General features: G+C 36.4%; 1 long non-coding RNA gene across 1 annotated transcript in view; it reads left to right on the forward strand.

The window, feature by feature from the left end:
- Window positions 1-27,152, forward strand: part of LOC116156461 (uncharacterized) — a 117,554-nt gene that overhangs the window by 6,264 nt on the left and 84,138 nt on the right. The window contains exons 3-4 of the long non-coding RNA XR_010383138.1: window positions 19,350-19,467; window positions 22,035-22,367. This is a non-coding gene — a long non-coding RNA (uncharacterized LOC116156461). The remainder of the gene's footprint in view (window positions 1-19,349; window positions 19,468-22,034; window positions 22,368-27,152) is intronic.

Genomic DNA, 27,152 nt, shown 5'->3' on the forward strand with positions numbered 1-27,152 from the left:
CTAGAACAGTGAGGATTTGCTCCCTGATCCCTGGCAGTGTCCTTAGGATGTGACAAGATCTCAGAGTAAATGGCCGAATGCTGCACCAGAGAGGCTGGAACCTAGACCTGGAACTCCCACTAGCCAAACATGGGTGTGCCACCAACTTGGTTCATACTACTATGGTCTGAATGTTTGTGTCCCCTCAGAATTTATATGTTGAAATCCTAATCCCCAAGGTGATGATATTAGGAGGTAGAGTCTTTGGGGGAGGTAGTTGGGTCACATTAGTGCCCTTATAAAAGAGATCACAGAGAGCTCCTGGCCCCTTCCACCATGTGAAGACACAGTGAATAAATAGTCTACCATCTGTGAACCAGGAAGCGAGCTCTTAGTAGACACCGAATCTGTTTGTGCCTTGATCTTAAGACTTCCCAGCTTCTAGGACTGTAAGAAATTAATGTTTGTTTTTTATAAAGCTGCTGAGTTTATGGTGTTCTGTTATAGCAGCCCAAGGGAACTAAGACAGCTGGAATGTGGCAGTTGGGTAGACCTGAGGTTGATCAGTCCATGCATACTATTAATACCTATTATTTTTAATCATTGTTCCAGGTTCTGGGCGTACAGGAATGAGTAAAACGAAGGAAGTGCCTGCCTTCAGTAAACTTACATTCTGTAGAGAGGGAGGGACAGAAAATGAACACATTTTAAATGAATAAATAAATTCAGATATTACTAAGTGTAGTGAAGAAAAAATTAGGGCAAGAGAGGAAGCAAAAGACTATGTCTGAAGTTACAGGCAGGTAGGGGAATGTGGCGTAGGGAAGAAGGGATTAATTTGATTAGTTACACAGGAAATTTCTGAGCTGAGGGAATGTCTAGGTTTTGTGGTGCCTGATGTTTATACAATTTAGGGATTCCTCTTTAAGCAAAGGGATATAAAATTACAAATACTCAATTAAGTATAGGGCCTTGGAAAGGATCCATTCAAGTAAGTTTCACAATACTGTGAGTTTCATGGTAAATTTGCCCCAAGCTAGACCTTGAATATGAGAAAGCCACCTGAAGAGATCATGCAGGCTAGGATAGATGTTCAAGCATTAACTGGTGTGAAAACATGCCTGGTGACCAGTAGCACCGGGTAGTCTGATTTCAGAAACCTGACACACACCCTGGTGGAGGTTTAAGACCACCAAGAATGACTGATCTAGAGTTCCCTACTGGCCAGGTGTCAAAGTTGAAATTAAGTTATTTATAGAACATTAGGCAAGATGAAGAGGTTTTAGTGAGATTCATTCTCACTACGTCTGTAAAGAGCCTTGCATAGAATTGACATGTAGTTAATTTTCTACTGATGCCTAAGAAATTACCACATACGTAACACCTTATGATAACACCCATTTATTATCTCACAGTCCTGTAAGGTCAGAAGTCCACATGGGCTTAGCTGGGTTCTATGCTCCAGAGACCAAAAGCAAGGTGTCAGCCAGGCTGGGCTCCTGGCTGGAAGCTCTTGGAAGCTCATTCAAGTTGCAGTCGCAGGACTGAGGTCTCCATTCCTCGCTGGTGGTGGACCGGGAGTTGCTTTCAGCTCTCAGAGGCCTCTTTCTGTTTCTTACACGCAGCCCGTTCCATCTTCAGAGTCAGCCACAGTGTGTCAGATCCTTCTCTTGCTTTTCTTCCTCTCTCTTTAACTTCCCCTTCTGCCACCAACCTGAAGGAGGTATCTGCTTTTAAAAGTTGGCTGAAGTTAGATAATCTTCCCTGTTTTATGATCAACTGACCATAAGAAAGAGCCTAATCAAAACATCAAATCCTATTTACAGGTTTCAGGGATTAAAGCAGGAACATCTCTGAGGGAATGTTATAGAAATCTTGCCTGACACAGGGCTCAATAAATAATAGTTTCTTACCATCTTAAATTTCAAGGAACATTTCTTGATCACCAACTATACTCCAATAACTAAGTTTAAAGAAAATGAATAAGATACTGTCCTTTAGGTTAAGGAGCTTACACTTTAGTAGAGGAAACTGATACTAAAATAGTTAACTTTAAAGCAATGATAGAGCTAATACTTACACAGAATTTATGAAGTGCCCATTCCTGTTATAAGCACTGTATGAATATATTACTTTACAGAGTAAGGGAAAAGATATAGATAAAAGGAAGGGATACAAGCAAAAGGAAAGGATACAGATATAACTGCATACTGTTGAAACACAGAAGAATGTACTTTGGTTTGGGGGTGAGGTGTGAGGGAAGGGGCAGTAGGCATAGCCTATCAGGGAAATCTTTGAGAAGGTTATGATACATGAACTCCTCCTCAAGGAAGAGTAGAAGTTGGCCAAGCACAAACATGATGTGTGTGTGAAGGGGAGAGGCATGGGCATGGGGAGTGGGAAGTTTATATGTATAAAGGTAGAAAGAGGGACAGTTACATGGTATCAGAGCACAGAACGTCAAGAAAGTCGTAACAGGATATAAAGCTAGAGAAATAATAACTTTATTATTATTTCTTAATGACAAGATCTTATTTCATGGAAGATCTTATATACAAACAAGGAGGGACATATTTATTCATTAAAATGATGGGATGATTGCAGGATTTTTAAAAGGGTCACACAGAATTATTCAGAGTAGCTTAGATAGCCCCTAGATAAAATGTGAAGAAAGCTTAATATTCTTTGAAACTTTTCTCTCCTCCCCAAGCATTTATCCTGTGACTCATTCTTGCTACTAGCAGATTTAATCAATCATTGGCATAAACTGAGAATTAAGATCTTAGCTAATAGGGCTTAAAATATGACTTATCTCCTTTAAAAGAAATGCTCAAAGACTGAAAATTTGTCAGTACAATGACAAGCCACCAAAAACCTCGTATGTTTAGGCAAGAATGGGCAATGCTTTTTCTTTCTATTTGAAAGGCTAGTTTGAATGGCAGCTGGAGCTGGAGAAGGGAAGCTAATGGGATGATGAGTACTGTGTGTCCTGCTATTTTCTTTCTCTACTCATTTGTCCTTTTCTCTTCTCATTTGTCCTTCTGGTTGCATATTGGGGCATTAGGTATATCCTACTGGGTTGTCCCCAGTTATGCTTCAGTCAAAGAGTTTAGCTAGACTAAATGACCTCACAGTTCCTTGGAATTTACAGAGAAAATTTATTTGTACCCCACCATCATAAATAAAAGATAAATAAATGAGGGCTTGGAACACACCTCCTAAGACAGTGGAGACTTGTGGTTAAAAATTAATATTAAAAAATTGGGGGAAAACGAGATATAAAATAATAACTACATAAGTAGTTAACTTCTTTTAAGTTAAATGTGTATATATATATATACACACACACACATACATACATATACATACACAGTATAATGGACAACTTTTAAAAATTTTTTTTAATTTCACCTGTCAGGCCAGGCTCTGTCTTTTATTATTAGTGATGGATAGGTTTTCCTGGAAGGGAGGAGGGATTATTTATTTCATAGCACAGAGTCTTGGAAATGTCTATCAAGTTTCCCTGGCCAAGTGTAGATACATGAACCAGTCAGGATTCTGGATTGCAAGCAAGACGTTGCCTATTTGTATTAGTTTTCTATTGCTGTGCAACAGATTCCAACAAGTATAGTGGCTTAAAAAAACACAAATTTTTAAGTCATATTTTCTGACACATTTTAGCTGGGTCCTCTGCTCAGGGTTTTTCAAGGCTAAAATCAAAATGTTACTAGCCATACCCTCAACTGAGTCTCAGGGTCCTCTTCCAGGCTAACTAGTTGTTGACAGCATTCAGTTCCTTACAGTTGTAGAATGGAGGTCCCCTGGCTGTCAGTCGGAGTCTGCTCTCAGCAACTAGCGGCTGCCTTGAGGTCCTTTTCATGTGGCCCCCTCCATAAACAGCCCACAACTTGGGGGCCAGACCAGCAGGAGAATCCCTCCCTCCAGGAAGGCCCCATCCTTCTTTGAAGAGCTTTCCCTATTAACTGAAGCCCATTCAGGATAGTCCCCTTTTTAAAAATAATTTTTTTTTTTACATTTCAAAATTTTTAATGAAAAAGTTTTAATTGTGTTAAAATATATGTAACTTAAAATTTACCATTTTAACCATTTTAAGTATATAGTTTATGCCGTTAAGTACATTCACATTGCTGTGCAACCATCATCACCATTCATCCACAGAGCTTTGTTTATCTTGTAAAACTGAAACCCATTAAACAATAACTCCATCCCTCTCCCTACCCAATCCCTGGAAATTTTTTTTTCTTCTTTGTCTTTATGAATTTTACTACTCTAAGTGTCTCATATGAGAGAAACTATATAACATCTGTCCTTTTGTGACTAGTTTATTTCAGTTAATATAATGTGTACCCATGCTACAACATGAATAAAGCTAATTTTCTTCTTTTTAAGGCTTGAAGAATGTTCCATTGTATATATCTACATACCAAATTTTGTTTATCTGTTCATCAGTCAGGGGATGTTTCCACCTTTTGGCTATTGTGAATAATACTACTATAAGCATGGGGTGTACAAATATCTTTTCATGCCCCTGCTTTAAGTTCTTTTGGCATATACTCAGAAATGGTATTGCTAGATTATACAGTAATTCTATTTTTAATTCTTTGAGCAACTATCATATTGCTCTCTGTAGCATCTGTACCATTTCACATTCTTACCAGCAGGATAACCTGCTTTTGATTAGCTCAGAATCAACTGATTTGGGTCATTAATTACATCTGCAAAATTATTCCACTTTTGTCATGTAACAACCACAAGAGAGAAATCCATTGTATTCAGTTTCTCCCAACACTCAAGATAAGGGGATTATACATGGTGTTTACACTGGGGATGAGAATCTTGGAGGGCATTTTAGAATTCTGCCCACCACACTTCCATAAGCAGAAAGAATATTTATGGACAAGATGTTGAGTGGTTCCAGAATTAGTGAGAAGGCCCGCAAAACAAGCAGGGACAAATTGTAAGGCAGGCAATAATAACAAACATGGTCAAGATCACACTATATGAAAATGTGGCTAGAATGTCACTGTTGGTGCCACCACCACCTGAGAGTAATTGTTATGACAACTGTGGTAACCAGCCTCAAAGAAGGTCCCCGGTGACCTTCTCCTAGTGGTAATCACATCTTGCACAGTGCTCTCACATTGTCCCTGTGTTGTCTGAGTGACCTGTAGCATTCAACACAAGTGATGATGGGTCACTTTTAAGATGAGTTGATAGAATACAGTATGGCTCCAGTCTGGGTTGCTCGATCACTCTCTAGAATCACTCATAATGGAAAAGAATCTGAAAAAGAATATATAGATAGATAGATAAATAGATATCTGAATCACTTGGCTGTACACCAGAAACTAACACAATATTGTAAATCAACTATACTTCAATTAAAAAAAACATAAGTTTCTAAACACTGGCATAAAAATAATGACTGGAAAATTATATTCTCATTATAAAACGTAAGATCTAAAACTATAAAGAATAAATACTCAATAATTTATTTCCTCACTTAAATCTATAACCAGCTATTCTAGAATTTGTGTATCAGAACCCAACTTCCTCTTTTTTTGTTAGCTATCACTTAAAATCAGTTTATATCATTCGTTTATTCAGTTGTTCATTCAACAAATATCTAGGAGCACCTGCCATGTGCCAAGCCCACTATTAGTGCTAAAGTTATAACAATGTAAACATATATTCCCTTAAATCAACAACAATCAGTAACTCAATTTCATGACCAAACATAGCACCGTAAATAATAAAATAGCCTCCATTTATGTCCTTCCATTATCTGTGACATGTTTTTACCAAAAATGAATAGCTTGAGTCTAACCAAGCCCTTTAGATCAGGTATCATTTTATAAGAATTAAAGGGGATAGAATAACATATTAAATTATACCATAAGGATTTAATCAGAAAAACCCAAATGTAAGATAGTCTATAGGACAATTGGCATGGCCTCTTGAGGAAAGTAGAAATCAATGTGAAAAATACAAAAGTGAAGATTTTAAGGTTAAAAGAAACTGAAAAATGTAACAACCAAATTAAATATGTAAATTTTGACTAGATTCTGATTTGGAAAAATGTTATAATTGATTTTTGGGAAAATTTTGAATAGGGATGGGGTTTTAGATAGATTTTCAAAATTTTTTTTGAAGATTTAAATTTTTTTGGAGTGTGGAGGTAATTAGGTTTATTTATTTATTTATTTATTTATTTATTTATTTTTAGAGGCAGTACTGAGAATTGAAACTAGGACTTGTGCATGCTAAGCATGTGCTCTACCACTTGAGCTATACTCTCCCCTCAGATTGATATTAAGAATTTTTTTATTTGTGTTCTAAGACATGGTAATAATGTTATGATTATAAAATTGGTCCTTAATTTAAGGATATGAACATATAAAATGTTATAATGTTGACAACTTCTTTTCAAATGGTTCAGCAAAATAAAAAATAAATATAAATTCTCATATAAGTAGATAAAGCAAATGTAGTAAGATGTTAATCTAAACCTAGCTAATGGGTATTTAAATGTTTATTATACTATTCTTTCAACTTTTCTGCTTGAGATTTTTCCTAATGAAAAATTGAAAGAGGAAAAGAAACTTTTGTGGGGGGACTGTGCTGTGATTCTCTGATAGGGCCAATACTGTTGCCTCAGGGGCATTTGGAAATGTGATAGGGGTATTTTTGATTATCAAAATGATGGGAGCATTACCGTGATTTAGTGAGAAAGGAGGTGGCAGGAATGCTAAATAATTTGCAATGTGAAGGAATTCTTCACACAATAATGAATTACATTTCTCAAAATGCCATTACCTCCCCTGTTGTGAAATACTAAAAATAAGTGAATAAACAGCTCTTTCCTAAAAATCCTTCCTTTACCCGTGTACAATTCTAGTGTTCCTTCTTTAATCCACACAAAAAATAAATAATAATAATCCTGATAGACTAATCTTTATTCCCGATTCCCACTTACTGTTGTCTTTTCTTTCCTTAATTTGTTCTAGTTTTGTTTCACAATCACCATTCTTTAAAAACTGGTCTTATCAGGATGACCACTGATGTTATTGCTAAGTTCAAAGGACATTTTGTGGTATTTGACCATGATGGATAATTCCTCCTTCTTGAAAATTTCCCCTCGTCTTTCATAACACCACTGACTTTTAGTTTTCGTCCTAATCTCTAACTACTTTTTTTTAAACACTTTTATTTTATGATTCCTGTATTTCAATAAACTACACATATTTCGGGTGTACAGTTTGATGAATTTTGATAGAGGTATACACCAATGAATCTCTAACTACTTTTTCGACTCCTCTCATATACTCCTTTTTTTTTTCTGCCTACATTTTCTTTCACAGGATTTCATCTGTAGCCCTCTTCTCTTTTCCCTGTACAAAGTTTTTTTCCCCCCTCATATTCCCACCTCAAGGGCCAGATAGTGCAGCTAAGTTCCAGGTCTATTTACACAACTGCTTACTGATGTGAAATATCTGAACCTAAGAAAGGCAAAACGGGATTTAACTGCTCCCCACATATACTTGCTTCTTCTCTGGGAGTCATTATTTGAGGCAATGACCGGGATCTACTTAATGCTTTGGGAACCCACTATAAAGACATCTGTCCTTGGTGGCAAAGGAGGAGAGGGGTAGGACAGAGATAGCCTCTGCAAAGAAATGACACTTCGTTGAAGTAATTAATCAAAGAGGAACTGGATGAGGTGTTTGAGAGTGATGCAATGTGAGTTAAGGAGGAGACTCCATCAGAAAAACAGAGGTGGAAACACAAAGGCAAGTAAAACTACGGAAGTGAAGATAATTCACAATTAAGTATACGTGTTTTTTGTCAGGAAGAGCTGGCAACAGACAGGGTTGTAAGAGCAGACAGGAAATAGATCATGAAGAGTCATTCATGCCATGCTAAGGAGTTTGGATTTTATCCTATCAGGTCAGAGTTGGTGGGTTAATTGCCCACAGGCTACCGAAGTGGTTCGTTTGGTTCCTCCTGTATTTTAAAAAATATAGATTTAGCTGCCAACATTTAAACATTGAGAAATTTTACATACAGATCTGGACTTCTTGCCTATCCTGAAGAATTGGGAGTTCTGGCCACATTTTTCCATATTTGACAGGTTCTGCTGTCATCACTCTGTAATAGTCCCTATTGATCTGCTTTATTCAAGAGTCATTTATGCCACCTGCCTGGCCCCTGTGGCCATTGGCAATTGCTACTTATGCTTCAGATGATGGGGAGCCATTGAAGAGATGTTAGCTGGTGGAGGAGGTAGCTTCATCAGATATTTGGGTCAGAAAGATCATTCTGGAAGAAAAATAGAGGTTAGATTCCGGGGTGTAGGAAAGGGTACCATAAGTAAATATTTAAATTCTAGAGCAAAACTGGGCTGTGGATGTGGAGGGAGAACATACTCATTACCTTGCCCGAGACACCATCTACCCCTGGATAAATCAGAGGAGGCCAGAACTTGGCAGTACTGGAGTGACGGTTGAAGACAGCCTCAACCAGGGCAATGGTAATACAGATGGAGAGGAGGGAACAAAACTCAGTAGAGTTTAACGATTGATTGTATGTGGGATGCAAAAAAATGGAAGGTATCTAGGATAGGTTCTGAATGGATAATGAATGACAAGGTCAATTTTGCTTAAAAATCTTCTATCACACTGCCTAGTAAAAGGTAAGTTCTCTCATGTTAATTGCATAGACTTGTTTCTCACAGCCACTAGATGTATTTTCACATATCCCTAGTAGCTATGCATCAATAAATAATACACCTTTCCTGAGTAAAACTCTAGGAAAGATAATTGAACATAATAACATAAATGAAAGCTTTGAGAAGAACTTGGTGATCACTAGGAACTACTAAAGGTTCTTGAGAAATGAGGCATGCTAAATTAAGCTCATTGGTTTATTATTTGTCTGTTTGTTTTGTTAAGAATGTGGGGCTAGGTCAGGATAATGTAGAAAGAGAGTTTGAGAGAGAGAAGGCACAATTTGTAAAGTTTCTCTAAGCTGCTTTGCCTTGTTGGATTTCTTATAGCCTGACAATTTCTCCAACTCAATCAGATTTCCATTTTTCTTTGTATTCTGCACATTATCCTAATTTCTCTTCCCATTTAGTCACCAACAGAGTGACTTATTTTTTCTTCTTGTATCTGTTAGGCTCTAGATATTTCTAGTTTTCCCAAACTGTGTAACTTTTACTTAAATCTCCAATATTATTACATTCCTTGTACGTATCTTTACCTCTAACTCATAAACCCTCTCACTCCTGATACACACACACACACACACACACACACACACACACAGAGTATACATGTTATATCTAAGTTGTATGTGATTTCTCAAATTATTTTAATTTACTTCATTTTAACTCTGTTTCAGATTCATCCTTGTAAATTTTATCTTTTATATATTATTTTTAATTTTTATAGATTAAATTCTATAACTGATTTTTTTCACGCCTTATTAATACCTATTATGTGGTTATCTGAGTAGCTAAGAATAAAGAAGCTTGTATATATTCCATTCACAGATTGTAAAAGAAGACATGAAAGATGTGCTGAGAGGTGTGAGGGTTATCACTGCCAGATATATACGTACGATACAAACATATTGAAAGTATGAACAAGAATGTCTTTATTCTTAATTACAGTCAAGTAGGCTATCAGCCAAGATATTTCCTATCTGGGAAGGTAGCTAATTTTTACTTTTCTTTTAGCATAGGTTAAAAACAAACCTTGGAGTGGATAATAAGGCCATTCCTCTGTTCATTTTCATAAAAGCCACTGCAGTGTTCTCATCCCTCGGGTATAGGAAATACTGGCACAGCATAGATTAGTTCAGACATGAGATGAAAGCTTGCAAATCTGTCCCTGTAGCATCAGTCTTGTACATTTATAGCCATTTTTGTGTTTCTACTGTGGCACTCTCTCTGACCTTCTTTATCTCCATCACCTCTATCACAGTTCAACCCTGTTTAACTCATTTCTAGAGGTGAAAGATAGCATAGCATAGTTTTCTCTACTGTAAAGTTTTCTGGTATGTTATTGACTTAATTCTGAAGACAAGTGTTTCCTTTTGCCTGGGTAAGGGAAGAAAAGAGGACAAGAGAGCATTAATATTTAGAAGTGATGAAGTTGTTCTATGTCTTGATTATGGTGGTGGCTACATAATGATATACATTTGTCAAAAAGCATAGAACTGTACATGAAAAAGGGCAAGATTTACTGTAGGTAAATTATACCTCTTTAAAACAAAAAAAAAAAAAAAGAAAGAAAGAAACCAGTTAAGTTCTAAGATTGTCGAAGTTATACACAAGAAAAAATATACTATATTTGTAGAGTCATATTCATACTCAGATGATAATTTTCCTGTTAAGATAGTAAATATTGTTAATATAACATTCAATACAGCTTAGTGACTCTCCTTATTAAAACTTTAAAAGAAAACAGTTAAGTTCTCAAAAGCCATCTTATATACTAATCATTTGTTTTTCAGAAGTTTAAATTTAAACTTCAGTTAACAGTATCAAACTGGTTAACTAAGTATCGTAGACAGCCAGCCTCCAAATGGCCCCCAGTGATCCTCACCTCCTGGTGTTCACACTCCTGTGTAACATGTTCACTCTCACAATGCAAAGTGCGACTTGTGTAACCAATAAGGTACTGAGGAAATCACAGAGTGTGATTTCCTAACCTAAGTCGTAAAAGCTTTAATGTTTCTGTCCTACCCTCTCAGGGATCAGGCGCTCTGAGAAAAGCTAACTGCTGTGTTGTAGGGACACTCATGCAGCCCTACTGAGATGCCCATGTATAAGGGAAATTTTCCATGTGAGGGAGCCATCTTGGAAGGAGGGCCTCCAGCTTAAGTGAAGCGTTCACTGCCTATTGTCTACAGTGCAGCCTCATGAGAGATCTAGAGCCAGAGACATCAGCTATGGTGCTCCCAAGTTCCTGACTCATACACACTGTGAGATAATAAATGTTCATTATTGTTTTAGGCTGCTAGTTTGAAATAATTTGTTATATGACAGCGGACAAAGATACACTAATAAAATTAGCGGAGGGGTGCTGCTTAAGTCAGAGTCTTGGCAGCAAGTGACAGGTGGCACCTGAAGAGCAAAAGGCTGTGTAGATTAAAAACTGTAACAACAAAAAGCAGATGCAAGAACTGAGAAAACGTAATAGTGTGGATCGAATCAACGAAAGGGCAAACAGTCCGATACTCTTCAGTATTCTGGAACGAATCTCTGACAGGGGATATTCATTATAAGAAATTATGGAGAAAGTATCCAATTTTACTTAGGTATTTAAGAAGGCAGGAACATACTTCGTGAATATTTTGGTAAACTATTAACAAGTATGACCCTTAAAATGTAAGCTCTGGACATTAAGGAAATTTAGATATGAGGAATACCACATTTTCAGGTGATTTTAATAAAAAGTTAATTATATTAAATAAAATCTGTTAGCTTTTTTCCATTGTTAAAGAACAAAAATTCATTAATTTAATCTTTGGCACAGTAGAGTCCAGCAGATCCTAAGGCACTAATATCCTTACAATTGGAAATTTTAAATGATACAAAAAGTATTGGGAGGTGTGTATCAGCCTGACCTGAGGCACTGGCGCAAAACTGTTTCAACAGGTAGTTAGAAGATCAACTTCCTTCTGCCTGTGAGCATGAGTTAGCAAGTTTTTATATATCTTACTAGTTAAGAGTGAGAATGGATTACGTGGGTATGTCTTCGTTCTCTGGCTAGCTTTAAGCTCCTTTAAGGTAGACTCAATATCTTCTATTCACCGGTGTGGTGAAGCATCATGTTGCTCACACTGAATGCTTGACAAATGCTCATGACTGATTTCATTGGCTGGTACTGTAGTTTGCAACTGGGGCTATGTCGAACATAATAGATTCTTCTTAAATGTGCTGCATACCTAGGCCTTGAAATGATTTCTCAGGGTCTATCAATTAACCCCCCCTGAAATGCCCATCAGACTTATTTTGAATGGTTTTTGTTTTCTGATTATAAAGCTAATTTATTCTCATTGCAAAATTATCAGGAAAAAAATTTTAAAATTCAAAGAGGGAAATAATGTCACTTGTAATTCTAATACTTAGAACTCTGCTGACAATTGGGTATATATATCTTCCAGATTTTTTTTCTTTGAATACACTTACAAATACATATACAGGTTTATTTTTCAAGAAACAAACCAAAAAAGGTATCTTTGTACATGGAGTTTAGTAGCTATTTTTTCATTTAGTGATATATGATGGACATTTTCCCATGTCAATGAATATAGGTCTACAGTATATGGATGTCATCCTAGGTGCTTTATTTTATTTCATCAGTCTTCTTTTGGTGATTTTTAATATATTCTATACATTTTAAATCATAAAAAATGCACAGTTGAACATATTTGACTCACTTTTCTTAAAGAAAAATTCCTAGAAATGGGATTACATAACAGAAGTCTGAGTTCCAGGCATATCAGTAAATACTTAATCGACTGATCATCAGATAGGGGCACAGCTATAGGTTTGCCAATTTGGAGTGGTTAATCATTCAGCCATATGAAGATATATTATAAAAGTATATTTTTTGAAATACTCTAAGTAGCTCCACTGAGAAGTATTTTGAAATTGTTATTTAGTAAGGAAACTTCTCAGAGGCTTTGTGGTCTAAAGTTTTGGATAAACTCAATACTGTTAACTATCACATAAAGTCTTGATATCAACATCTGCCAAGGGGAAATACCAAACCGAAGTTGTTTTTGTGGTTGGAATTAGCAGCTATGTTGAGCATTAGTAACGTCCCTACCAAAGATAGGGTGGTGATTTTTTTTATAGCTGAAGTTTTGTTATCACATATCAGAGGAAGTGGTAAATTCATATTAAAAATTAGAACTTTTCTTGATTACTCAAGGATCTTGAGCAGAATATTGACCTTTTACCCTTAAGGGACTGCCCCATTAGATGAATTTTAGAGAATGCCTTTTGATAAACTTAGACAAATTCATGAATTCTTGAAAGGACTATGTAAGGCAGTTAACATGGCAAAGTTGACATAGCATGGTATTTAGGAACATGTATGGCCTTTGATATTTGACAACTTGGGATGGAATCTCCCTGTTTTCTCTGAGGTGCACGTAACAACTTCTTTAAGCATTGGTTTCTCCTCATTTTAAATATGGAGATGATAATAATCTTAGCGTTGTTGAGAGGTTTATGTGTGATAATGCAAGGTGCCTATCATGTGGTAATCAGTCAAAAAATATCTCAATCCTTCTTCCTCCTAACCATAATGATGCTTTACAACCAGCAGGTATTCATTAATGCTGTTGAAAGGTGAGTGTTTAACCTCAAAGTATTAGCAATAACCATTAAAATGAATTCTGTATTCATGTAGAGTTCTGTATAATTTTGTGTATAATCATAAATATGTAGAACCAAACTAATTTTATTGATTGTTAGAAAAAATCCTGAATTAATAAAAAGTATGAATTACAGATTTTTTTAAAAGTAAAGAGAGTAAACTAAAAGGAAGGTTTTTAGCAAAACCAGTGCCTTTTCACTTACAGATTGCTAACAGGTTATTGAGTGCTACTGAAACGTCATGAAATCCCTGCACAAGTAATTTAAAACATCCCCCTCCCCGAAATCTAATTCTCTAAGAGAATCCTTTACTCATGATTAAAGGTAAAATTTGTCAACCTAGATTTTTAAACACACAGGTTGACTGACTGTGACTTTTTTCACTGTGTTTTTTATGTAAGCTGGATAAAGAAAAAATGTGGGGAAAATAACTTTCTCTCTGAGATTATTTAGATTTTAATTTAAAACTTAACAATTGAAAGTAATGTTAGATTTGAACTAAAACATGGTAAAGCAATGTATGAGAAACCCAGGGGCCACTTCAATCTAATTTAACTAATAAAAATTAAGCTTGTATTATGAGTCCACCCTGGTGGTAGGAATACAGAGATAAACTTAATATGGACATTAATGCCGGGAGGTAATTTGGAGTTAATTTAATACAAACCCCTTAACAGACAGAGAAGGAAATTAAGGCCTCCGAGAGATGAAGTGGCTTTCCCATAGTCAGTAGATAAGCAGTAGAGCCAAGATTAGACTAGTCCAAGTTTGGTATTGCTTGCATAGCTTCGTGCTCCCTGCCCCAAGGTTTTACAGAAGATACTTGGTACGGTTTTTACGTTGACGAGAGCTCTTGTGGCTGAACTATCCCAGCAAAGCAGGTTGGGAAAATTTCCATGATAGTCAGCATCTCAAAATAGCAGCAGGTCAGTGCCGCTTTGTTCCTAACTCTGCAAGAATGAAAGAAACTCTAATTATACAACTGGCACTGGACAAACAGTCCCTCTCAACAAACATTTGAGTGCTTACTATGTGCCTGGCTCTGTGTTACACCCTAGGAATATAAAGTAGACTCAAGAAGGTCGTTATCTTTAGGAAACTTAATAGTTTCTTCAATCATAGAGGAAACAAACCTGTAAGAAGATAATTTCAGTGACATTACACAGCCAAAACCAATGCCTAGGAAAATGCATCCTAATATTTAAAAGCTGTTATGTGTTAAAATGTTGTTAGATTTAAGGTGGTTTGGCCATGGCTCAAATACCCACAATCCTACTTCAACACTGCTCCAAGAAATTCCTGGGCAGAATAGGTAAAAGAAACAACGGCAAAGTAAAACAGAGCCTGCACTTTGACTCTTGACCTCAATGCAGAGGAATAGGATATATTGACCTATAGTTTTAGGGGAGCTACCATTTTTATAATCTAGGTGGATTTAAATAGCCTTAGGCCAAAGCACTATCTAACACTAAACCCACATTAATTCTGGTCACATGGAACAGAAATAAATGTGAAATTGAGGGTGAGCTAGCTGTTTAGGCCTCTGACATTCTGGGCCAAACTGTCTTAATGCTCTAATAGTCTGAAAGGGAGAGAATCAGAGAGAGCAACTATCTCTGATGTTTAACATGTGGACATCCCATCCACTATCAAAGATGGCCTGCTCAGTGACTTTAAATCGAATTAACTCCTCCCTATTGGACAGTTTGATGCCCTTGCATAAGGCATTATTTTCTCCCTGAGTCTTCTTTTCCCTACTCCTGCCAGAAAATCTCCTTGAAAACTCCACTTAAGTTTTACTTACAAAACTTTTTTTTAGTGTTAGCAGATTTGGATCAGTCCTTTTTGTTATACCTTATCACTTGTTATGTTTATAAACATATAAACACCTAAGATACTTAGTCTTAGTTTGCTCTCCTGATGAGAGTTGAAAATTTCAACAGAGGAACAGACCATCCATATAAGAACTTTAAATATTTTTAGATGATACATGAGAAGTGACACAAACATTTTGAGTGATTATAGTTCGTCATTCTACCTTAAACTGTTTTTATTTTTGAAATGCATTTGCCCAGTTAGCCTTGGCATTGAACAAGAAACAGACAGTCTGACAGAATCTGATGATTATCTCAAGAGGAACTGCAGCTACATATCACAAAAAGCAACAGCATAGCAACTTTGGTCCAGAAAGCTTTGCCTTTAATCTTGTTTTTCCATAAACATGATCTAAGCAGTCCATAATACAAGGTAGTTGCTTTTTTTAAAGTTTATCACTTTTGAATGACATCAGGCTAATAAATATTTGTGTGTCAAAACTCCAAGGTTTCCCCCAAACCACAGTTTTATACTCCCATGAAAACAAGCATTTAATGTGCTTGCTTTTCTGAATACAATCTGCAGGGAAATTAATCATTTGATTTAGGCATTCAGTTCAATTGAACACACATTGATTGTGTGCCTACTATGCGGCAAGCCCTATACCAGATGCTGGGAATACAAAGATGGGGAATTCATGGTGTGCAAGGGTACGTAGACTAGACAGATATAATGAAATACTGACGAATGCTGTCAGAGCAGTAGGAGCACAGTGCTCAAAGAAGGCAGAACACAGAGGCATAGTTCTTCTGGGTGAAGAGGAGAGCAGTGCTAGAGAAAAGCCATTCTTCGGATCATTGCCACTACAATATGGCGTCCAATTTCAGCCTCCCCCACAGTGCTTTGTGACTTTCTGATTTTGGGCACCTCACCCAGCAGCTTCTTCCATTTCTTTCGCTGATGATTCCAACATTCACAATCCTTTATGTAACTCAACCCTTTTCTTGTGTTTCATCTTCCTTTGCGCCTTGTCCTCTTCCCTTCTGGAAAACCACCAGCCCTCCTTGTTCACAGAGCAAAGAGTTTCTCTCACATGAACTCCCTCAGTTTCCTGGTCTTCTTCTCCATTTTCCCCACCCCTAGTATTTCAAATAACACTTTTTTTTCTTGAGTGAATGCATGAATGAATAAACATGTTAGGGACTATTTGTGCTAGATGCTGCAGATACTCATGTCAAGATAGGTTTCTCCCTGTCCTCAAGCCAGTCACTGTAGTGGAGTCACATCTGTCACTCCAGATTATGCTTTACTCTTGAATTCCAGACCCACACACTCCCATCTGTTTGTCCTCCACATAGCTCAATATAATATATCCAATATTGTATCCTCCTTACTCCCAGGTTTGTTCTTCCTCTTATTTCACCTGACTTGCTGAATAACTACATCACCTATCTGTTTAGTGACCCAAGACAGAAACGTGGGGTTCTAATTAATCACCAGTAGCTACATATAGAATCCTCTAAATGTCTCTCATTCCCGTTTTTCCACTCCCTCTGCCTTTGTCTTAGGACACTGACTCATTATCTCTTGCTTGAATTTTTGAAATTGCCAGCCTGGGGGCAGTTATTTTTAACTCTTTCAGCTAATTCTTTGTGTGTCAAAATTTATGTCTTAATACAACCTTATATAGCTACTTCCTGATTTTTCAGATTTAGACTTTACTTACTGACCACTTTAAAAGGTGAGGATTTAGCTTTTTTTTTTTTTTTTATCTTCTCTGTACCCACTACACACAGGACTTCCTCTAACACTTAGTCTAGGAATATCATTATAATTTTCTTCTAATTAGGTCACTATTCAGTGTTTACATTATCATGACTATGAAAATGCTAGTCACAACTGAGGTATGTAAACTGTTATTACATTACTTTTTCTGCACAACTCTTTCCCCCTAAAGATCATTTTATGACTTTTTGATCCCTTTGTTTTCTACTAAATTAAACGATGGGAAATTGCCACTTTTGTTGGACCCAAATTATAAAATATTGGCATTATGTTGTTCATGCTAGAATGTTCTTTTTACTAATCCAAAGTCAACTCTCTCTCCATTCTCCAAGTATCTCAGTACTTTTAGATGAATGAAATGCTCTGTAATTTTCAGCTTGTTGACAGCTTCTGATGGATGAAGTGTTCTTTTCATTTTCATGCTCCTGAAGAAATCTCTCCTGGAGTCTTCTGTCTTGCTCTGATCTGGACTAGTTGTTAGCTGTGCCAGGGAGACAGCTGTCATCCAAGGGTTCCTCTTCCCTAGTATCCCAGGGCTTCTATTTCTTGGTTTATTCCCTCATTTTGGAGGATTACATCTTCTGAAAGCTTCCTGAGAAAAAAAGCACCCAAAAGGTAAAGTTTGGAGATCTTGCTTATTTAAAGTATTTTTATTTTGCCCTCTCTATTAATTCGTTTGGCGTGGTGTATTGAAAAATCTTTTTTTTTTTTTTAAGAATTTTTAAGGTTTTGCCACAGTATCTTCTAGCATCCAGGTTTGCTGTGGAGAAGTCCAAAGCCATTCTGTTTCTTGATCCCTTGTTTCTGACCAGACATTTTCCTTCAGAACCTTTTCTTTTTCCTAATTTTCTGAAATTTTTTGGTGTTGTGCCTTGGCGGGTATCTATTTTCATCCATTGGACTGAATATGTACTGGACACTTGAATCACTGGGCTGGTCTGGGTTATATGTTCACCTCTAAACAGATTGTGGTGGACAGGGAATGCAGTGCACTGTTAGGCCAGTTCCAGGCCATTTGTCCTTCCCTAGAACTGATAGCTGGGGTGGGAGGGTACACAGACTGACAATGCAGGAAGAGTGACACCTGCACTTTCCCAGGGCAAGTCAGGGTGATGGTGCTAAAAGAAACACGAAAGACTGGGCTGACCAAACTACAGCACATCCACTCTATGATGTAAACAAACTCTGTATGTGTAGCTTGATGGAAGCCTAACTTGTAATCAGGATACTGAGTTTTGAATGACGGGCTTTGCTGTGGTCCACGTGGTCTGAATGGCACTTACTGCCTCACATTTACCACACCAGGAACGCAAGTCGTGATAGAGTGAAGTAGTATCCTGTATTTTATAGAGAACATACTAACTTTTATTCACTTTTTAGAAAATATTGGAAAATGTCTAACTAAATAGATTCTGCAGATGCAACTATAAATTGATCTCTTTTCCAAAAGCCTGAAAATCAATGCTCATTTACATAATGCTAGTTTACAGAGTAGCCAGGAGCCAAATTGTGTGAAAGTACTGGGGCTATGTTCCCAGATTAGGCCAGGAACATGTTTCCCACTGTCTCTTGCCAGGCCTTGAACTGGCAAAGCCCTGCTACATCTAAAGATTTGATGCCCTGTATCTGACTGAGTCCCCCACTGTGTCTTAGAGTAGAATTATTTCTCCATGTCATTAGGGAATGAAAACTCATGTTAAAAATGTATAGGACATGTTTTGAGAACAATAAACCTCACAGCCAACCAATAAGCTTTATTAGAAATGCTGAGATAAAAGTAATTACTACATTTGCACATAAATTTTCCAAATTACAAAAAAACTACAGAAGTATTTATTGCCTCTATTTTATAGACACATTCAGCTTTGTTTACATAGTACATAAGTCAAAGAGGAAAGCCTGGTGATTATCACTATGAAAAGCATTTATTGAAACTTCCTGTGATAGATACTTGAAACAATAGTGAACACGCATAAATGCCATAAATAGTAAACATGAAGGGTAAGCAAAGATAAAGTGCTTCTCCTGTTATGGTTGCCAGATAAAACACAGAAGACTCTATAAATTTGAAATTTTGGTAAAAATAAGTAAATTCTTTAGCTTAAGGAGGTCCTTAGTATTTCACGGGAAGTATTTATAGTAAAAAGTTTGTTATTTATCTGACAATTTAATTAAACTGGTGTTCTGTATTTTTACTTACTAAATCTGGCAAACCAAGTTCTCATAGCATAGAGATTTAATTTCATTTAGGGGCACAAAGATTATGAGAAGTTCTGTGTTTGTGGAAGCTGAGGCTAAAAGGAATTTGCTACCAAATTTCCAGTTGGTGAAGCCATGTGTCCTTTCATTTCAGTTTAAACAACGTTTGCAGAGTATCTCCTACCCATAGATAGAGACCTGGATACTGGACAATGTAGAGATGAATAAATTGTTTTCCAAGATTCTCAGAGCTCAAGTGAAGATGATTTCAGGTCTGTATGAGCATGTGGTCCAGAAAAAGGGTGTGAAGAGGAGAAAGCAGGAATGTGATCCTTAAGCAAATGGGGATTTGAGCAAATGTGACTGTCAGGGAAGAGCTGGGCGAATAAAATGATGTAACAGATGGTGCACTATGAACATACATAGCGGCAGATATTACTAATGCACTGCCTGAGAACTCCAGGTGGCTTTATCTATGGTTTTCAGGCCTGCATCTAGAAAAGAACCTCTCAGATACGTATTTACAAAGCATTAAGCTTAACGGTTTATCCTAACTTGAGAGTTTCACCATGCCATGGTTTTAGTCTTAGAAACTTTGACCTAAATTATCAATTTTAATATACCCTGCAACCTGACGCCAGTAATACTGCATAGCATTTATGAGGCGCTAAGTCCTTTCATGAATTAAATTATTTATTTCTCACAACAAGTCTATGGGGTGAGTGCAGCTACTGTTTCCACTCTAGCGGAGGCAGGTCAGGAGTAGGAAATTGAAGTGCCTACAGACCACGCGGGAACATAAATGAGGGGGCAGGCCAAGACTAAGGCAGTGAATGCAAGTGACAGCCTTAGAACTGGGACGTAACAAGGAGACTGTGGCAAGCTGGGGAGAGGATGACCTGTCTCCAGCCCTTTCTGGGAGGCTCAGACTTGCCAAATCATCTATTTTTTTTTTCCAAGAGAAGCTAGAAATCCAAAATTTTAAGCGAAATTTCCTAATATTTGAGTATTAGAAACTAGTTAAAAACCTCAGCTGGCGAAACAAACACAAATAACATTATTCCGGCCTTAAATCTGCTTTTCTGAGCAGATTTTGCCCCCAGTTTGTCATTTCTGCTTTAAATAAATTTCATTTTTACAAGCTAAAAAGAGTAAATTGTTTTGTCAAAATTGAAAATCACTGAGCAAATCCTATTATGTCACACCAGATCCAAACGAGCATATTTTTAGACCTTAAGACTAGGTTGCAGCAGTGTATGACAATCAGCATTAAGCATGAACCTTGTGTAGCCAGTACACAAAAAACACAAAGAAAACAGCTGTTCCTTTTCTATCAAATAGTATTTCTCAATTTTTGAAAATTCACAATTCACCTTAAGAAATTAATTTTGTATCACATATGCTCTTATGTGTGTGACTGTGTATAAAAATATTTGCCAGAAATAATACTCATCCTTACTACCTGTCATGCATTCTGATACTTTTTATTCTATCCTGTTTCATATTGTTTAGTACATGCTGAATGGATTTCATAACCCACTAATAGGTCATGTCCAAATTGAAAACCTCTGCTATAGAGAACAGCTTTTTCTTTGTAAGGATAGTGTTGGTTTAAGATCATAATGCACTACAACTTTCAGCACTGAGTGATGTAAAATGTGAAAGCTAGCAAGTACTGTATATCCAATATCTACTGTGAAAATTCTGGTAGTGAGAGATCCTCACACTTAGGTATGATCTCATTGCTTCCTTTGCCAGTTAATTTTCTTTCCCTAAGACGATTAGGGCAGGACAACTCCTTTTTTTTTTTTAACTCACTGAAAGCAAGAGAATAACTACTTTTTGTGTTCTCTGATAATGCCCAGTTCAAAGTTGTGGCTCAGTTAAAACTTGTTGCTTTGATTGAAATACTGTACTGTGGCTATTAATATGTAGGTTATTGATTCCTGGCTGATTATTAGAGTTTTCTGGAAAACTTGAAAACAATATGGAATCTTAGTCAGGAAAATTATTTTTGTATTTGCCCTTTGGCCCAGCAATTCTATTTCTAGGAATTGACTCTGGTGACTCGTTGGTTTAATAAACTAACAGTGATGTCACCATTTTAATTACTATACAGCTATAAGAATGAGACAGATTTCCGTGATATATGGCTAAGTTAAAAAAATCATTGTGCATGTATTTTGTTTATTTTTGCAAAAAGAAACACTAGTAGTATAAATAAGGAACTAAAATAGCTATTATCTATAGGATGTTGTTGGAATGGAGTGGAGGGGAAAGGGAGAGATGAGACTTAGAAATCTGAGCATGCCTTTTCATTTAATTTAGTTTTTAAATCATGTAAACATTTTACATATTAAAAACACAGGATTAATTTAAAAAGAAAAAAACACTCAACTTGGAAACAAAAACAAAGAAACCTCGACTGTATATCAAATTGCTAACACAACTACACAGAGAAAAAATTTATTTCCAATGAATTTTGAATGTAACAATCACTTCTCAGCCTTTTGGCTAAGATTAAGTGTTGAATGTAGGACTCTGTGCATCCTTAGTGAGATAAACTCTAAAGACTAAAAGAACTAGAAAGAAAACTTAAACATCACTTAGTGATTCTTATCATTAGTACCAATAATTGGTATTATATTCTTTGACCATTATTGCTTATTTTGGAGAAAAAAATAAACGTTTAAGGTGACAAGATTCTGTGTATGAAGAACACATGAGTATGAAATCAAAGAAGTTAAGGAAAATTGATAAAGTTAAATTTGAATTGGAAATATTGATATGAACTTATATTTTGAATATATATATATATTCTGTCTCTCTTTACTGAAAGGGTCGAGAAACAATAACAACTCTGTAGTGCCCAGATCTTGATTATTAAAGGACCAGATTTACTTCAAGAAGTGGCTGATTTTGAGTCTGAGGCAGTTCAGTAAAAGGTGCGCTTGCAAGATCTTATGCCAGAAAGCAAGAAAGCCCTCGAATATAGGAGCCATCTTGAAGCATCTTCCATTGACCAAATTTGGCACAAAAGGAGCATCCCTCCAAAATAACTCAATGACCATAAAATGTAAAATAAATGAAAATCCATCAGTTCTGGAGAGAGAGAGAAACTATTTGCTACCAGTGGAGATGACATTATATCAACACTTTACTCTGGAAACAGGTAAGACAGTATTTATCACGTCTTTTTGGAAGGAACTGTTGAAACCGGTTAACCTGTGAAAGGTCTTTTTTTTTTTTTTTTTTTAAACAAAAGGATGTCAGCTCATCAATATGGAAGCAATAATAGAATTAGACAAAGCACCATTTGGAACCCTTAATGGAGTAATTCATTCAGGCAAAAATTATCTAAAAATTATTTGGGTGAGAAGATGATAGGGAGGAGAAGATTTGTCCAGTGTCCAAGTATCACTCTACAGATAGCTTATTAATTGCAAAGGGACAAAAAAAACTCACCTTTACAATAGAAATACTTGATCACCCAACATACCTGTCAAACCTAGTGTCACTGACAGGTAAGCTGAATTATGTGGTTCTGGGTGTGGTCATGGGATCATAGTGTCATTACGAAGTATTTGTGTCAAAAAGATTTAAACTAAATTTAATCAAGTTTGTAGATCCAATTCGCAGTTTACAGGAAAAAGGAAAGTAATAAAGAACAAGTCTAATGACACCAGAAGGCAAGAAGCCACATTGCCAAGAGGCAATTTTTTGTGTGTAGTTAGAATTTGATCAGAAGGACCTCTTAGTTTTCAAAGTATATTAAGCAGAAGTTGTTTCCCTTAGCTTTTATTGAAAACCCTATTCCTTCATAAGGATGAGATACTGGAGCTGCTGATTTAGGTATTTTATCCAACATAAAGGAATATTTTTGTTTAATTCTTATTTTTTATTGAAGTATAGTTGATTTACAATGTTAGTTTCAGGTGTACAGCAAAGCGATTCAGTTAAAAATACATATGTATGTATGTATTCAGATTCTTTTCCATTACAGCTCATTACAAGGAATTGAATATAGTTCTCTGTGCTATACAGTAGGTTCTTGTTTATTTTATGTATAGTAACGTGTTAATGTTACACAAAAGAACAGCTCCAATTTCAACATGAGGAAGCAATTCAGATTTGAGAAACACTGAGCTCTACCTGGAATTGGAGACATTTTTCTAACTAAAAGAAGAAACTATTTCGGTCTAAATACGGGCATTTTGATTGCTCAGTTCCACTGATCCCTTTTTGCTGCTTGCTACATTAAGTTCTCACTGAATGTGCACTTGCCTTCTTTGCAATGAAGGCAAACTAATCCCTAACATAATTTTGCAAATGTTCTTTAGACTTCTGGACTGGGTCACTTCTTGTTGATGCTGTTACCCTGCTATGACATTTTGAACTTGGTGAATGGCATTGAAAAATCAACTTTTCTTAAATTATATTTAAGCTTAGGGGAAATAGCAGAGATGTGTTTGATTCCTTCTTTCCTCACAGAATGGAGAGAGCTTAGACTGAGGTCAGTCCTTGGTTCAGAGGACAGAGAATCAGGGACATGGCTGAGGAGCTACATTCTGTTTTTGAGTGAGGAGAAAATTCAGGCTTACTCTTTTGGAGCTGCCAGGCAGCATAGCTTCTGTGCAGAACTGCCCTATTTTTGCCACTGGCAGCTCCACCCTTGCTGTTCCCAGAAACACCCTCCAGTTTCCCCTCTTTTCAAACTGTCATTTTCTGCCCCTACCGGTTAGCACACATCGTTAATATTGTTAAATAAATTTCCTTGTATAGTTTGATGAAATCAATTTTTATAGTCTTGCCACATTTGTGTTAAATCTTGGGTAAGATTTCTATCTGGTACAGGTGAGTACAAGAACTAGGCTAACAGTAGGAAAGTGATCGCTGTCTATGTGAATGAGCAGCTTACAGTCTTATAGTAATACATCCTATGGTCTAAGTTAATAGTTCTCAACATGTAATCTCTAGACTTTCACGTCAGCATCATCTGGGAACTGGCTAATATTGCAAATTTGGGGGACCAAACCCAGACTTACTGAATCAGAAACTCTGGGAATAGAGCCCAAGGTTGTGATTTAACAAATCCTCCAGGTGACTTCTTATGCATACTAAAATTTGGGAACTACTCTAAGCCATGAGGTCTCCAATATTCTTTTATTAAGTCAGCAAACATGTTTAAACACCATCTGTATGTTATGACCCTTAAAAAATAATGTAACAATCTTTGTTCAGAGAATGTAATATAGAACATAAGGAGAACAGAGTTTACACAAAAAACTGTAACAGGCACTTACTATCACCTGTCTTCCCTGCTTCTGGGTATCCCCAAGTTCAGGTCTGTGGGTATAAGTGGATAAACCATGTTAACCAACGGTGAAGAGGCCACATTGACATAAGTAAGTGTAACAATGGACAGCTCCTGATGCAGTTGAAGACAAAGAGTGAGTCTTCAGACTGAGTATAAAAAGAAGACCCTGTTTTATTTTATGCTGAGAAAAAATAACTAATTAAGACCATTGGGAAATGATGGGAGAGACGGTAGGGATAACTGGGATGATCTGGTTTGAAGGGAAAATTTATATTATGCACTGTCTGTGTAAACAGCTTTATCTGTCCTTAGCCTGTTGACTCAGCTGGTTACGAGTTTTGTCATAGGTTCAGTTTCCTACAGAGCCTGATAAGTTATTCCTGTCCTTGACCACAATCTACAGCCCACTCACAATTCAGGGCATCAAGTACAGGTGGAATGGGGCATTGGGAAGGTCTGTAGATCATTATGAATTCCTCTTCCTGGGCGAACACCTGAAGGCTGCTGGAGCTAGGTGGTAACACCATCTTTGTAGGAGGTAGTAGATGATAAATGATAAATTTCTCAAATTCCTTCCCAAAGCTTTTATTGGTACAAAGAGTTTTTTTTTTTTTCTTTTCAGGGGGATTTACCTTTATGAAGAAAGAGCATAATAATTTCTTAAGGAAAGTTAGCAATGTTTAACTTAATGCTATTATAATTTTCATGTTATATGACTTCTAAAATGTCTCGATTGGTAAAATTAGTTCATTAAAATATTTGTATCAGCACATAAACATGTTTTCTATGCACATTAACTAGACCTTGAAGATTTTTTTTTAAATAGAGGTTAATCTCTTGCATCCTTAAAAGGAGACAAAAATTAAATGCCTCACTTTTCAATATAGCAGGCTGCATCCACTGACACCAGCTAAGGTGCCTCAGTGTTTCCCGGCAAAACTTGTTCCTAACTCAGCCTTAGGAACATGCCTTAAGGTGAAACTTGAATGATTCATCTGTCAGAGGGCTAGTTCAGAAAGTCTCTGAGTTTAAAATGACCATAAGATGGACAATGTGGTGGAATATTCATATGCTTGGTTTTTCCCTGCATCTAGCCTTTGAACAAAAAGAAAGTTTACAGTGGACTTGATAATGATATTGAATATCAGTGGCAAATTTTTTTCTTTATGTTCTGCCATCATCACTTAATACCAAGAACTTCTCCTACTTGCTTTTAGAAAAAAACTCAAAGATTTTTCTTTTCTAAAAATCATGTTTAAGGAAATATCTGTATACACATAGATACTTCCACAGGCTTATGGCTAGATGCCTTGATCTTGGGCTGTCTCCTTGGAAATATGCCATGCTTTGTATATGAGGATAATGTTATTTGTCAACTGTCATTAAGATTGCTTTTCTAGTGGCTGGGGTAGGGGAGAGGGATAAATTAGGAGTTTGGGATTAGCAGATACAAACTACTATATATAAAATAGGTAAACAACAAGGTCCCATTGTATAGCACAGGGAACTATATTCAATATCTTGTAATAAACTACAGTGGAAAATAATATGAAAAATATTATATATAACTGAATCACTTGGCTGTACATGAGAAACTAACAATATTGTAAATTAACTATACTTCAATAAAAATAAGTAAATAAATGAGGAAAGATGAGTTAAAAAAAGACTGCTTTTCTAATAAAGGAGTAAGTACTTATATGGAAACTTGAATATATATATTTTTAAAAACTGATAATCCATTAAATAGAAAGACTTGAGTCTGGTTGAAAAACAACCAATGAAAAGGATTTTGTTTTGTGTCTGTTTAAAGTATCGTAAGACACTTAAAAAGGCTCATTTTGAAATCTAATAAATGGAAAACTTTAAAATACCAATATCCTCCACTATAGGTTGGGAAGGAAACTGGGAAAATAAATTTTGATCTAACCAATTTAGCAGACAATTAAATTGGACTCTCCATGGAAACCCAGGATAGCAACCTCACATCTGTAAGAGCCAGGCAAGGTAACATGGATGAAACAGGCTGTGAATGGCATGGAGACGATCTTGAACTAAAGAGCCAAGCTCGGTGTAAAAGAAGTAGCAGCGTTTCGCTCAGTCCGTGTAGTTACGAGAGTCCAGTATTTCCAGAGCTTCTGTTTGTCAAGACAAACTCCTCATGTAGATTTTTCACAGAATCTCCAAATCACTTAATGCTGGGAGGTAAGTCATTTTTAAAAGCATTGTGTTTGTCAAAGAAATCTATCCTGCTAGGTGGATTTGCCTTGTGATATACTAGTTTGTGGTCCTTCATTTTAACCCTAAATTGTCATATTCTCTTCTTTCTCCACTGCATAAAACATTGAACGCTAGCTGTAGATAATCACGTTATTGTAAAAATAAGAAAAGGAGTCATAACTATTTAATATGTGTTGAATATTTATTAGGAAAACTCATACAATTTGTATATTTGGAGTGAAGTCTTCACCAGTATCAATAGACACACCACCCATTGGCATGTGAACTTGTTTCCACTTCATAAGTGAGATAAGAATATTACTTTTACTGACCTAACACCACTGACTCACTGGGGGAAAAAACTGGCCTCTCTCTCTTTCTTTCAATCTCTGTTTTATTATACGCACACATGCGCATGCA

The sequence above is a fragment of the Camelus dromedarius genome, chromosome 11 (assembly GCF_036321535.1).
Source record: "Camelus dromedarius isolate mCamDro1 chromosome 11, mCamDro1.pat, whole genome shotgun sequence".
Taxonomy (NCBI): domain Eukaryota; kingdom Metazoa; phylum Chordata; class Mammalia; order Artiodactyla; family Camelidae; genus Camelus; species Camelus dromedarius.